At 42.1% G+C, this 13,098-nt stretch overlaps 1 long non-coding RNA gene across 2 annotated transcripts in view; it reads right to left on the bottom strand.

The window, feature by feature from the left end:
* Positions 1-13,098, bottom strand: part of LOC309340177 — a 33,856-nt gene that overhangs the window by 7,330 nt on the left and 13,428 nt on the right. For both annotated transcript variants that reach the window (XR_014155822.1, XR_014155823.1), the window contains one exon: positions 12,285-12,388. This is a non-coding gene — a long non-coding RNA (uncharacterized lncRNA). The remainder of the gene's footprint in view (positions 1-12,284; positions 12,389-13,098) is intronic.

The following is a 13,098-nucleotide window of genomic DNA, read 5'->3' as shown; positions in this document are numbered from 1 at the left end:
AAGGATACTGGAAATAGTTTTGTAATGTTGTGGAGGAATTTTGGAGGAGAGAAACACGCATGGCTTGTTAGCTTAAAGTATGTGAGGTATGCGAAGTGAAGTTACTTAGCAGTAGTGCAAACTGTCAGGGGCTTATTGTTAGAAGCATTCCCGACAGAGATGGAAGAAACAACAACTCAGAAATCAGAGCAAATTGAAGTCACAAGATGTAGCACATAGCACTAGTAGGCATGGGCGACAGAAGGGATGAGACAGGGATACGAAAGAATGTTAGTACTGTGAGGTTATCTCTTATAAGACTTTCCTTGCAATTACAGATAGTTTTTAGAGGTCCTAGGGGTCAGTAGTTTTTTGTTGTTATTTGAAGAGGCCAGGCACCCTCAGTGTTCAGAGGGCTTACTCCACCCCCCAGTCTTTGCTTCAGACCTTCATTCTAAGGAAACTGAACTCTGAACCCCATAACAAGCCCACCTCAGATTGTAGGGAAGCTCAGAGTTTCAGTTGCCTTCTCAGACACACTCCCAGCCTGTCTGTGCTCAGCTGCATGCTGAAGCCTTGTGCGCCACTGATTTGCATCCAGATGCATAATCTCGTTAAGACATTCAAAACCCTGTAGTACATTTCCCAAACAAAATCAGAGGAAGGTGTGCATCATTAGGAAACAGTTTGCATAATACGTAAATTATGCAACACAGATCTACACTAACCCTATTCATATGCAAGTAAGAATACAGTATGGGGCAGGGGAGACAATTCTGTTCTGGTGCCAAGCCTGCCTCACCTCTGCTCATACCAGCCTAGCAACCTGGCACTCCTCTGCACATTAGAACTGACATATCAGCTATGCCTACGAGCACAAAGTCCAATGTGCATAGGCCAAATCATATGCAATCTTGACCTGGCATAATTAGGGGGAAAGGACTGCAGGCTATTGAACCTACTCTTTCCACAGCACATCGTGCAAACCATTTTCTTGAACGTATGTATAGCTAGAAAGAATTATTGAATAGGAGCATAAGAAGCTGCCTTATATTGAGTCAGACCATTGGCCCACTGAGCACAGTTGAAGTGGCCGGCAGCAGCCCTCCAGGACTGCAGGCAGAATTCTCTCCCAGCCAACAACTGAACCTGGAATCTTCTGCGTGCATAGAAGATGCTCTGACCCTTCCCCATCATTTCTAGACAAACGAGTTTTGGTTTTTAAGTCCTTAATTTTAAAAACAAGAGGATTTTATTTTTCTGCTGTCTGCATTTAAATACTTTAAGACTAAGATTTTGGAAATGGTACCCAAACCTTCGCCCAATATATGGCGGAGAACAGGTTTGCTGTGAGACAGAGCTGGCCCTACCATTAAGCAGAGGGAGGCAACTGCCTCAGGCAGCTGATTTGCGGTATCATGAAAGGGGAGCATATAGTTAGCTATGAAATTTACTGTTGCTGTATTTTTACAGTCAGGAAGGGATTGCACAAATACTTGATTGTGAAATTTTCTGTCTCAGCCACCTTGGATACAAAACGGCATGACTCTTGAGGGAGATTGAAGATCATTTGCTGCTGCACCTCAGGTAGTAACATGTCTTGGACCCGCCCTGCTGTACATACATATTCAGATCATATTGCTTAATGCTTAAAAGTAGTAAGGCTTCAAAGCTTTAATCAAGTGCGGTTTGAATGAAGGCCAAATTTTGAATGTACAAATAAAGCCACTGGACCCACATTTGTACATATTACGTTAACAATGTAAGCTATCTCCTTCCTTAGCTATCTGGAAGCATTTTGAAAAGAATCATTAAGTGCACGAGAATATATATTTGTTTTGTACCCAACAAGGAAGACTAAAGCACTGCTTCTCAAACAGGAACTTTTCATGAGATAAGAAAAGTTATTTATACAAGTACATTATTCCTAGTGATGGCTGCTTCCCTGTTCCATCAGACTCAAGAGCCCATTGGACTTGAATGATTGAGATTCAATCATTCGGCAAAGTAGCAAGTTTGAAAATGACTGTCACTTTTCACTCTGTCTCTATTATAGCGCTCGCCTATTCCTGTTATCAACGTATCCAAAGCGAGTTATTAAAGTCTCTTTTCACTAGGAATTACCAGGGCTTCTGCCTGTTTATTAAACTGAACTCTCTAATCCCTCAGTCACTGAACATTTAGTCATAATTTGTTCTCACTTTGAGAGCTGCAGTACAATGTGATGTACTGTGGAATGAGAAAAGTAATCTTTTTTCGCCAGCTGCTATCCTTCTGTTTTCCCTCTTTGAATTTATGGATTGAGCTGTTTCCTACCAAATACCAAGGTAGATCAGGTCTACCTTGATACAGGTTTAATCTGTAGGGGCTCTTTGACTGACTGCTAATCTTCAGACAACGCTAGTCCTGGCCCTGTGCTTACATTATAAGCTCAAGTTTCAAGGGCAGTTGAAAAAAGAAGAGTCACTGCCACACTAGATATTTATGTAATGATGTCCTTTAAAAATCCTAGTAAATGGCAGTTCTGTAGTGTTGTAAGTCCAGAGTCTCTTGAGCAAAACAATTCTTTATAATTATTTCAACCCTTTGCAAATCAAATATTGAAAGAAAAAAAGAAAAAAATTGCTGGAGACAAACTGGCTCGTCTGAATAGGCAACATGTGCTAAAAACCAAAACCTCTTCTGCTAGTGAAACAAGACATTATACAGAAGTTCTTATGTGTAGAGGGCCCAATTTGGAAGTGGGGTTTCCAAGAATTAAATGTAAATTTACCTAGAGAGCACCTATATTTTTAGCCAACTCCCTAGTTCTAGTGACTATGGCTATAATTGTGTATTTATTTATTTAAAATGTACCCTACTTCTCCCCTCCACAAAACAACCAGCTGTGATCCAACACAAATGATCAAACTGAAGACAGCAGCCAAAACAACAACCCGCAAATTGCAGGTCTCAAAATCAACACGTCAAGCAGTAACAGACTCAAAAGCTTATTTAAACATGAATCTTTTCAATTAACAGTGTTTAATTAAAGAGAGGTTGATAACCTAATCTCTTGAGTGAGTGTTTTCCACATTTGGGGCAACACCCCAGAAAAAGCCCTTGTGCACATTAATCAAATGAGATGGTCTCCTATGTATGTGGAGTGCAAGGTTTGTGAACATTTTTGTAATGCCACCCAAAAACAACTTTTGCAGCTAAAATTTTACACATACCCCAAATTTAACATGGCACTAGTCCCTCCCCCCAGACTGGTAAATTTTCTGTTCTATCCTATGCACACTTACCTGGAAGTTAGTCCCTCTGAATTCAGTAGGCCTGCTTACTTCTGAGTAGACATGTATACAATTGGAGGGCATGTATAGCTCTGTGACTTGGTCAAATGTTATATAAGAACAGGCAAGTCCAGTGGCCTGGACAAATCAGTGGCTAAAGAAACTACAGGGTTGGAAAATATAAAATAGTACAGATATGCTTTTCATCGTTTCCCTTCCCTGTTTCGTTTTCTAAGATGTCCTTTTAAAATAAGTGTTCTTTCATTTAATCATACTCTGCTTGATGAAACAGCTCATTGAATCACAAGTGCCATCATAGTATATGTGCAGGCTGCTTTATAAATATAATTATTGTTATTTATTATTCATAATCACAGTGCATGATTATGCCACTTGAATAGAGAGAGTATATTTGTGTATGTGCATTTTTAATTTTATTTTTGTATTTAAGATTTCATTTCCACGGGAGCTGTCATATTACTGGGTCAGTTTCTTGCTACCTAACCATGTGTGGCTTAGTTCAAGTTTATTAACAATAATCCCTGATTAGGTTTCCCCTAATCGCCTTATATTCAGAGATTTGTCTATAGCACAAACACATAACTGTTTATTTTGAGATTGTGGAAATCTAGGGCTACCTTGCTTGATCAAAAGCAGAATTCTGAGCTGCTTCTCATTGTGGTAAGTACAATCTTTAAAAAGAATACCACGGAGCAATAGCTTATTAAAATATAGTATATCTATTGTTTACTGTGTCTGTATTTATTTTGTCCTTCCCAAAGAGTATATCTGTATTATTGGGGGGCTTTGTGCATTGTTAGTTTTCCATATTCCCTCAGAAAAGCCACACTGGTGCAAGCATGCCAGAGGCTGATGAGAGCCAAAGTATATGGAAGGGACCAGCATAACAAAGGCGTATTACAAATTATGATCAAAGTCCTGCCTTGTCATTACTTTCAGAAAGCTTTTCTTCAGCTAGTCAGAGCAAAGTCGAGTATCACTGCTGCTTCAGGTGTGGTTTAAAAGTGATATCCTGAGACAGGGATGGGGAACCTTTTTTCTTTTTAGATAGAAGACCTTCCAGCAACCCCACTTGCCAGTGATGGGCAGGGCCAGAGACAGGGTGGAGAAATGAAGGTCAAGTTTAGCTATCCTCCGTCTAAGCAAGCAAGAATTCAAGCATACGTTCCACCCAGGTGAAAACACTTGAGGACGCTGCAAGAGAAGGGGCAAACGAAGGCGGAGTGTTGCTACATAGGGCACATGGGATCCTCTGCTCATGGGATCCTCTGCTCATGACTGCAGCCGCGAATGAAGGATCCTCCACATGCGGCTGTAGTGGCGCGATGACTGCTCGCGCCACCACGCCTGGGCCACGGTGGCAGGGCAAGCACCCCGCGGGGTGCCACCTTGTCACCCTTCCAGATGTGGAACCTGGGGCGCACTGCCCCCCCCCCGACCCCCGTTGTGACACCACTGGTGAAGAGGGCTGTGTGGCTGGGGAGGAAATGTAGCCTGGAAAAAGTCCCAAGGGCCATGCAAAGAGATATCGAAGGCCACATCAGGCCTCACAGCCTGTGATTCCTTTCCCGTTGAAAAGTGGCACTGGTTAATCAATGGCTGCCCTGTTCTTCCTCTTCCAGGCAGGAGGGAGCCTTAGCTCAGCAGAAGAACACATGTTTTGCATGCTCTTCTAGTTAAAGGATCTCTAAGGGAAAGACGCATGCCTGAGACCTTGGGGTACTGCTGTCAGTAAAGGCATTTAATCATTTGGGTGTTGTTTTTAAAGTGAGTATAAGGCTATGATCAAGCTGTTAAACAGGCTTAAAACAATGGAGCAAGGAATCTGCTTATTAGGGACAGAATCTCTCCCTTCTACATCGCCAGAAAACATATGTGACAGTCCAACACCTATACTCTTTCATCCAAACAGTTTTCCCACCCACCCCTTTTCTTGTAGTAAATTCTCCCAAAGAAGTGGGTCTCTCAGCAGTGCTCTTTTCAGCTGAGCACCTAGACTAAATTCTTTATAAAGATCTTAAAGATTTCCCTAACCCTTCTCAGAAGTGGTAGGGTTAAGGATTTTGGAGGCTTTAATTAGCTTCATTCCAGAGTTTATATATTTCATTAGATTACTTTGAGGTGGCTAAACCTCCAGTTCAGCCGTTCCTAAGTACCTTGGGCTAATCTTCCACCAGAAGTGCTCATTGTTTGCCCCAAATTCCAGGAGCTTTATGGGAAATAAGTTAGTACATTCAAATCAAATCAGTGCACTAATGATTTCCTGTGAAACAAGCCTACCTACAAGCAGCATTCAATAAGAATATTTCGTTGCTCTGTTGTATATGTGACCTACAGCCCAATCCTTTACATGTTAACTCACAACTGAGGTCTCCTTGTCTAACTGTTTACCGCATGCTTTTACAGATTTGAAATGCTACAAATAAGTTGCAGCTGAGGGCCAACCTGAATAAAACATTGTAGGACAGGTAAGCCCCACCCCAAATTATTGATCACATGACGCGACACATGACGCGACACATGCACACCATTTGAATGACAATGCCCATCAACTTTTTTGGGGTGGGGGAACTGGCCCCCTTGTTTTGTTTTGTTTTGTTTTATTTTATGGGAGGGCGGGTGAAGGGACCTCAGCCCCTAGGAGTTGGCTCCTATGGCCATGTGATAAAACTCAGGTATCTCTTTTTTCCTTTTTGCTGTACAATTTTGGTGCGGCACTATGTAAACAACTCAACTGACATTCTGAGACTGGAAGGAAAGACCTAATAGGATGCCTAATAGGCCATTCAGCATCTCCCCCCCCCCCCCCCGCTTCCCCAAATACTTGTGAATTCTTTTTCATCCAAAGCTTCCAGAGCACTTTACAGACTTGGCAGCAGGCATTTATAGAATGACCTCGCCACAAGGGATGGTGTGTGTTTTTTCTCCCCCTCCTCCTTGGTTTGCAGTTAGTTTATGCCCTTAGGAATGAGACTTCATGCTCACTCCAAGATTTTAAAACACACTTACATAATCACAGCACTTCTTGTTAACTATTTAAGCATTCCACCCAGCCCTGTGACAAGACTATGCTGGTGTGTATATATAGGATGGTGAAGGAAATCTCTTTGTCCTCCTAACTTCCCATTCCTTAATATTTGCTCTGGGCTGATCCAAGATGCAAACCCCAGAATGCTAGTTTTACTGCCTGCTCCACCCTCCTGCTTATCTCCACTTCACATGGGTCACCAAAATAAGGTGTCACATCTGCAACATACCGGTACTTTTAAAGCACTCTTATACCAGTCATGGCTTCCACCAAAAGGATCCTGGGAATCCTGGGTGCTGAGAATTCTTAGGGGGTTCTTCACATACCTCCCTGACCAGATGTGGAAAATCTCCACATAGCCACACCTCTGTTCAGGTAAACACCATTTGCAAAGCATGAGTTTCTAGACACTAACTTGCTCCTTGTTCATGTTTTGACTTAATGCACAAAATAAGGAAGGTACTGGGTACGGGAGAGGCAAGTTAACTCTGTAGAGCCAGACATTTTGGGGGGCAAGATATTGGAAGTCTAGGGGAATCCTTGGGCCCTGGAATATTATATTGCCAATACTCACAGCTCATAGGTTCCTAATTGCAGAACAAGACAGCAGTCAATATCTAACCTCCTTCTGCCTGCTTGCTTCCAAAATCTCACTGATTGCCTAAGAAAGTGGTTCAAGCAAACCTCCTAGCCAGATTTCAGAGCTGTCTTTAGCTGACATGACTCAACTTTAGACTTGGTGTCGGCTGTCCTATGGTATCAGATGACATTCTGCTTTTTGTTTTGTTTCTACCTCTCTTGTCCCTAAAGAGATGTCTTCTTTCCGCTCCCTTTGTACCAGCAAGTGTCTGATAGTCACTTCTGACATTGTCAGGTTGATTTATCTTAACTGGACCAGAAGAATTTTCTGCAACACTTCCCTGTGGGATGTCTCATTGTGCCCTGTAACAACAACTTTCCGCATCCTTTTCAGTTGGGACCTCAACAGGGTTGGAAGATGGAAATGCATTCCTAACCCATTACAGCTTCCCATTTACTGAGACCCTGGCTGCGTGTTACCTCATCATATGAAACTGTTCTGAAGAAGAGCAATACTCTGACTGTTGAGAATTATGTAGGTTCTTCAAGGAGAAAGTTGGAAGGGATTGTAGACCCATTGATCACCTTTCTCCAGTATTCATTCATGCTTGTCGTAGCTCCACTGACCACCTTTCTCCGCTGTTGATACTTATCTCTCTCTCAGTTAGTGGCTATTTTTTCCAAGGAATTGGGAAGAGCAACCACAATCAGCTGCCAATAAAAGAAAAGATAAAGAAGAGATGGAACAGATAGCTGTACAATCCCGTCTAGCTTCCTCTGGCTGTCTTTGAGGGAGCCATTAGAATTCTCAGTAGTCAAGTCTGGTCTATACAAGCAACAAAAGGCCTCTCAAAGAAAGGGGCTGTGAGACTGCACCCAGGGCCCCATTCCACAGTTATGTGACATTGGCCCCCATCTTGATGTGGCATGGCTTCCCCTGGGGGTATGCAAAAAAGACCCTGTCATGTGTATCCTGGAACTGTGAAGTCACTAAGGTCATACCCTCACTAGGGTCATGTCCCTATTTTCTCCAATGAAAATAGGAACATCCTAAGGTAAAGTGGGACATTCCATGATTAAATCAGAAAAATATTGTAAGTAGGGATTGGGGGGAGAGAGAGAGAGATCTCAAACTGTTACATATTGTACCCAAAGGGATTTCCCCCCCCCCCCTTATTCACTTTCTGGCAGGTGCCCTACATTTGATTCCCAGTAAAATACAACAGAACCATTTTTAATATGTATTTTTAAAGCATTCAAATAAATGGCAACAAGCACAATATCATGGGGAGCCAGACTTGAATATTCAAAAATGATAAACACACACATGAAATGAATGGACTTGGGAGCTTGTGTCTGCCTACCAAGTTGTACTTGATCATAGATAAAATGCAAGCTCCCAAGACTTGAATGCCTGTAGACGTGTCAGTGGCTGCCACAGCAGCATTTAGCGTTCGGAAACCTTAAACTGCAGTTTGACAGAGGGCAGCTAACTGCCAAGTATGAATTTTCTCATGCACCTAATGGGGCATTTGAATGCCACCTGCGCCCACCTCACTCCTGCCAAAGTAATAATTCCAAACATATGATATAAACTCTAATTCTTCCATCCCCAGTTCTGTTTACTGTGTTCCACAGGATTCAAGCGGCTGCTATAGGGATATCTTTATCCTGGCAGCATCCTACTTTCCCATTGAATTTGACAAGTTAGCATCTCTATACTCAAGACTCAAACATTACAATTCTCTTAGGTGTTATCGGCGAGATGGCCCAATCTGAAACAGCTACTGACCAACAGCAGAGGTGCTATTTAAGAGGGCCAAAGGATATGGAGCTAGAAAAAATGGCCTCTCCTTTTTTGCAAGTTAGGCACAATCCTACACATATTGACTCAGCAAGCAAATCCTGCTGTGTACTGTGAGGCTTGCTCCTACATAAGTGTGACTAGAATCAAATCTTGAATCCTGAATACATCTCAAAGGAGGCATCTGACCCCCTCCTTTGGTAATCCTCATAGAACTCAAATTAATGGTTGCCATTAATTTGATTTTGAACGGATTTTAGAATGAATTTATTTTAGAATGCTGTGTTACTTTTATTGTTGTTAGCCGCTCTGAGCCCAGCTTCAGCTGGGGAGGACGGGATATAAATAAAATATTTATTATTATTATTATTATTATTATTATTATTATTATTATTATTATTATTATTATTATTATTTCACCCATGTGAAATGATCCCCCTACTGATTTCAAGCAACAGTTAGGGAATAAACCCCAAATCTAGCTCTGGCCCTCCATCTACTTTGGCACTCCTGGTCCTAATAATGTCATACCATCAACAGCTCATTCACCTGCATGCTTTCAGCAGATTACATCGGCCAAAAATGTATGCATCTTCCTCAAGAAACAGCTGCCTCCTACTTGTTCCACTGTATTCCTGTTTTGTATTCTAGCTGCTCATACCTCAGACAGGCAACGCATCATACTAATTTACTCATGTCTGCACTCCAGTTATTTGCCATTGTCCATTCTCACGTTGGGAAGATAGAAACATCCACCCTGTGGAACCCAATCCAATCACTACTATGTAGAGTTTCATATGGAAAACCAGTCAGCAGGTACAAAATCACATCAGTCCTTGCATTCACATTCATGCACCTTTTCTTTGGATTTGGATGGTGGTTAGGCTACAGGTTACAACAGCAGCTAGGGCTGAAGGGCCAGCCAGCATTAACTCTGCTGCAATGATGCTGTCAGTACAAGACTTCCAGGCAGAAGTCCATGGCTCCCCTCTGCAGAAAGAGCAAGAAGGCCCCACCCCCACTATAGTACAGCTGGCTTGCCACAATCTGGAGTGAAGCAATACACCTAAGAGCACTTCCCTGCAACACACACAAACAGCACCAGAGTCTAAAATTATCTACATTGCACCACTGCTCTGTTTCCTGCAGTTTAAATCCCCCATGAATCAGGCACACACAAAGCACTTTTTAACCCTTTCCTGCTAAGCACAAACAACAAATTCTTCCCTGATTCTGCCTGGGTCCTTGTGTACAAGAGTAAGCAGCCAAAATGCATTAAAGGAAACCTCTGCCAACAGTGTTGCTACTCTTGGGAAGACAGGCTTAAGAATCCTTTGCCTGTAGGCCAAAGTTTATTTTACATTAAAAGCACTTCCAACATTATTTTCAGAGCAATAAGGAAAACATATTTTCCATATGTGCCATGTCAGGTTGGATTTACACCATCTTTGGAACTGGTACGAATGTATAATGGATGTGAAGTGTCAATTATTTTTCTGCCATGATTTTGGTTTGTTACTTTTTATGGAAAGGGGATCTTCGTCAACAAGATGTGTCCCACTTTACCAGTTGTGCACTAAAGAAACATGCCAGCTGGATGATAGCACTGAAAAGCTGTTGTTTCCACATGACAACCGATTAGATCCAATGCCCATTCAACTGTGTCAAGTTCCATTCCATCCTTTTTCAACAGAATGGTCTCAGTCTAGCAAAACTCCTCATATGACACAGCAAGAGGTTATGTTTATTTCATAAAATTTATACACTGCTCGATTGTTTGTTGGGGGGGGGACGACTCAAAGCGGATTTTAAATACAGTGGTACCTTGGTTGTCGAACGCCTTGGTTGTCAAACAAATCGGCTCCCGAACTCCACAAACCCAGAAGTGAGTGTTCTGGTTTGCGAATGTCCTTTGAAAGCCGAACAACCAATGTGGTTTACACGGCTTCCAATTGGCTGCAGGAAGCTCCTGCAGCCAATCAGAAGCCTTGGTTTCTGAACCATTCCAGGAGTCAAAGAACTCTCAGAACAGATTAAATTCGAGAACCAAGGTACCACTGTCCATGTACATGGGGCAGAGGGTTCCATCCATTATCATTAGTTCTTCTCACACCAATTTTGACATTTCACTTGGCACTAGCGGAGATAGGAGATGACAGCTTGTGTTTTCAGTTCCGAGGGGCTTCAGAAACCTATGGGGGACTGAATTTGAAGGGGCACAGGAAGTGTGCACAGATTCTACTGACATAAATGAGTCCGTTTACACCAGCCTTCCTCAGTCAGGTGCACTCCAGATGTTTTGGACAACTTTCATCAGCATGGCCAATGGTAGGTGATGATGGGAGTTGTAGTCCTGCATCTATAAGGCACCAGCTTAGGAAAAGCTGTTATACCTACCAGACATGATTCTTTGATCCCTTGTATAGGAATGGGAAACCTGGCTCAGGAAATAAGTATAATATTTTGTGTTAATTAGCTGTGGATGGTGAATGGTAGTGAATAAGCAAAACAAATAAAATACCACAGAAATGCATTTGGTAGGGTTGCCATTCAAACAGTGAAAATCTGGACAGAAAAGTTGTTGTGGTATTCCAGATATGTCTGGGAAATTCCAGCCGTATGGTAACCCTACATTTGGATTGTGACGGTCATCCCCACCAAAGAGATTTTCAAAGATTAATTTCAAAATAAACATTTTATGTAATTCAGAAGACACATGCCAGTATTACATACCGTATTTTTTCAACCTAAAAGGAGCTTACAGAAAGTAATTTGTCCTTTTTTTCTCTCTCCCTTTAATTAGCAATATAATTAATTTGAATAGTTCATTCTCAAGGAGGATGTACTGAATTGTGAGCAAACCTAAATGAATGTTTACTAGATAACATGCATTAAACAAGCCATGAACAATAGCTTCATCAACAATAGCACAAAAACATTATGGAACTCTGCAGCTTGGTGTAATGCAGCTGTCCAAAAATAAAAATAAAAGACCAAAAATTGCTTGAAATTTGGAGATATCACAATTTAGTAGCCACAAAATAGTGAGGGATGTTGTTTTGTTTGTTACTATGTTGTTTATTTCTGTGTTTTTATATTGTAAACCACCTGTGACTCTCAGATGAAGGGCAGTACAGTGGTACCTCAGGTTAAGTACTTAATTTGTTCCGGAGGTCTGTTCTTAACCTGAAGCACCACTTTAGCTAATGGGGCCTCCTGCTGCCGCCGTGCCGCCGGAGCACGATTTCTGTTCTCATCCTGAAGCAAAGTTCTTAACCCGAGGTACTATTTCTGGGTTAGCAGAGTATGTAACCTGAAGCGTATGTAACCTGAAGAGTATGTAACCCAAGGTACCACTGTACAGAAATTTAATTGTTATTACTAATAATGAAGTAAGGTTTTCAGTGGCAATCAGGCAAATGGGTACCACTATGGGCACAATTTAAGTATGCGCCAGCAATATACATACATGATGATCATAAGTTTCTTATTTATACCCTGCCCATCTGGCTGGGTTGCCCCATCCACACTGGGCGACTTCCAACACATATGAAAACATAACGGTAGCAATATTCAGGTATTATATCAGGGTTTTTACCTTTCGTGGCCAGTGGGCACATTTGGAACTTTGGCCATGGGAGTGTAGCATAACATAAAATGGTTGCCATGGGAATGTGGGGCAATACAAAATGGCTTCCACACCTAAAGGAGCAGACAAAGAGATAGGACCACAAATTAGTGTGGGCACGTGCAACAGGGAACAGGTGCCTACATCAGCCAATGCAACACTCAAAAAAAAAAAGCTCTGTGTATCTCTTCTTTGTTCGGAACAGAAAAGAGAGTGTCCACTGAATATGCTGGTATCCACTGAAATGTGGGCTTATTTAAGAGAGGGTTTTATGTATGAAAGGCTGAGCCAGTGCAAACAGGAACGGCGCAGGAAGAGCAAAGAATCTTTCACACAATGTAGATTTTTGAGGGGATACGTAATTAGACATTTCTCAGGCACCGCAGGAGATACCAGCAGGCACCCTGGCACCATGCTGGCGGACCCTACATTAAGTTCTCTGTGCTGAAATAAAGCTGCATGGGGGAAAGGGGGGGTGCACGCCACTGCCAATGTCCTCCTCCCCACCAGCTTCACTTCCCGTTGTGTAAAAGAGGCATCTAAGAACATTCAGCATTTCCAGTAGAAGCCTCTGTGCTGATGCATTCAGCTGAATGCAGTTTGAAGACTCAGAGTCAAAGGTGAAGCCACCAGTTACAGGGAACCCCCATGCCACCCTCAGTGAGTTTGATTTAACACAGATAACCATGCATAAATATGGTTGTAGAGAATATACTGTATTCAATACAGGAACCATTGTCTATCAAATGGGTCAAGCTGAAAGGCTTAGAATGATGCAGTTATA

The sequence above is a fragment of the Podarcis erhardii genome (assembly GCF_964252035.2).
Source record: "Podarcis erhardii genome assembly, chromosome: 4".
Classification (NCBI taxonomy): domain Eukaryota; kingdom Metazoa; phylum Chordata; class Lepidosauria; order Squamata; family Lacertidae; genus Podarcis; species Podarcis erhardii.
Note: the sequence above shows the minus strand (reverse complement) of the source record. Positions and strands in the feature narration are given on the sequence as shown.